A 2,272-nucleotide genomic window follows, 5' to 3' on the forward strand; every position below is an offset into this window, starting at 1 on the left:
AAAAAAAAAAAAGAAAGAAAATGAGTAAATTAACACAAAATAGATGCCTAATAAATCATTTTTTAGTTAATTTTAATCTAGTGAGAGTTTATTCATCAGTCTCACAGTCACCTGAGAACAGCTAATTTAATCAATGGCAACAAAAATTCTGGGGTTTGGGTTTTAACATGCTATACCATTGGCTCAGCACCTGTAGCTCAAGTGGCTAAGGCGCCAGCCACATACATTAGAGCCAGCAGATTCAAATCCAGCCCAGGCCTGCCAAACAACAATGACAACTACAACCAAAAAATAGCCGGGCGTTGTGGTGGGCACCTGTAGTCCCAACTACTTGGGAGGCTGAGGCAAGAGAATCACTTAAGCCCAGGAGTTGGAGGTTGCAGTGAACTGTAATGCTACAGCATTCTACCCAGGGTGACAGCTTGAGGCTCTGTCTCAAAAAACAAACAAACAAAAAAATGCTATACCATTGTGTTCAAATAAGGAGTAATGGCACATACGTGCAAACAAGGTGGGACTGACTGCAAGAAGTGTCGGAGAGATAAAAGCAAAGCAAGTTAATTTGTCTTTTCTGTCTATATTTCACATTCCATAAGCATTTGTGGTTAATTCATACAGAAAACATCATAATAAAATAGCCTTCAAATTTGGCTTGAAGCTTTCTGGCTACCAAGTTAAAAAGGGTGATAGTTATATGTATAATTTTTGTCATTGGAAGGGAGCAAACACTTCTTAACATTAAATTCTATAATTTCTCACTTTGGGGCTTTATAGCGGGCATTGAATGATAGGGTGGACATTATATTATATATCATTCCTACAGCAAATAAGGTAATAACATTTTGACAGTTCGATATGAAATTCACCTGATAATAACAGTCAGCCAATAGTAAAGCCAGTTCTTTTAAGAACTAAGATAATACAGTCCGTCTCTGTGCTGTGTGTTGTTTGTCTGGCATGCATCCCAGGATACACTTAGAGCTCTTGGCCTTCAGATGGTCCTCTTGTATACAGACTTATCTTCCTGTGACTTTTTTTTTTTTTGGAGACAGAGTCTCACTTTGTCATTCTTGGTAGAGTGCGGTCGTGTCATAGCTCACAGCAACCTCCAACTCTTGGGCTTAGGTGATTCTCTTGCCTCAGCCTCCCAAGTAGCTGGGACTATAGGTGCCTGCCACAATGCCCGGCTATTTTTTGTTGCAGTTTGGTCATGGCGAGTTTGAACCTGCCACCCTTGTCGGTATATGGGGCCAGCGCCCTACCTCCTGAGCCACAGGCACCGCCCATCTATGAAGTTTTTAGTCCATTTTTTTCTTAACAATATAAGACCATTTAGTCTGTAATGGATTTTTTGAGAAAGATGGTTTACTATATTTTCTGCTATAAGACTATGCATATAGTTTCTATTTACTTCACTGTCTACCTTAACATAGCAATGTAGTTCTCTAAACATTATTTATAATACCAAGTTCCTTAAGGGAGGCCTGGCGCAGTGGCTCCCACCTGTAATCTAGCACTCTGGGAAGCCGAGGCAGGTGGATTGCCTGAGCTCACAGGTTTGAGACTAGCCTGAGCCAGAGCGAGAGACCCCATCCCATCCCCACCCCTGTCTCTAAAAATAGCTGGGTATTGTGGCAGACACCCATAGTCCCAGCTACTTGGGAGGCAGAGGCAAGAGAATCACTTGAGCCCAAGAGTTTGAGGTTGCTGTGAGCTATGACACTGTAGCACTTTACCCAGGGGGACAAAGTGAGACTGCCTAAAAAAAAAAAGGAAAAATAAAAACTTAAAAAAACTCACAAAGGATCCAAGATCCTTAAGGCTAAGGAAGTCATCTTATATCTTTTATATAGGGAACGGAATATACAAGTTTTCTGCGAATGTACCCTAAGAAAAGACTCCAACATACAAGAAATTCCTCACTTATGAATGTGTTCAACATAGAAATTTGTGACCAAGATAAGCATACTGTAATAGAAACATGTAAGATGTGTAGTATGTAAGTTAAGGTAGAATCACTTCATGAAATTTATACCCATTAAAAATGAAATATATTGGCTCGGTGCCTGTGGCTCAAGTGGCTAAGGCGCCAGCCACATACACTTGAGCTCGCAGGTTCAAATCCAACCCGGGCCTGCCAAACAACAATGACGGCTGCAACCAAAAAATAACTGGGTGTTGTGGCGGGCACCTGTGGTCCCAGCTAATTGGGAGGCTGAGGCAGGAGACTCGCTTGAGCCCAGGAGTTCGAGGTTGCTGTGAGCTGTGATGC

The 2,272-nt window shown here is 41.7% G+C and overlaps 1 protein-coding gene across 1 annotated transcript in view; it reads left to right on the forward strand.

Moving 5' to 3' along the window:
* Positions 1 to 2,272, forward strand: part of FANCI (Fanconi anemia complementation group I) — an 88,223-nt gene that overhangs the window by 23,225 nt on the left and 62,726 nt on the right. The gene's annotated exons all lie outside the window — the stretch shown is intronic.

This window comes from Otolemur garnettii, unplaced genomic scaffold (assembly GCF_000181295.1).
Source record: "Otolemur garnettii isolate 467f Iridium unplaced genomic scaffold, OtoGar3 scaffold00029, whole genome shotgun sequence".
In the NCBI taxonomy this organism is placed as follows: Eukaryota; Metazoa; Chordata; class Mammalia; order Primates; family Galagidae; genus Otolemur; species Otolemur garnettii.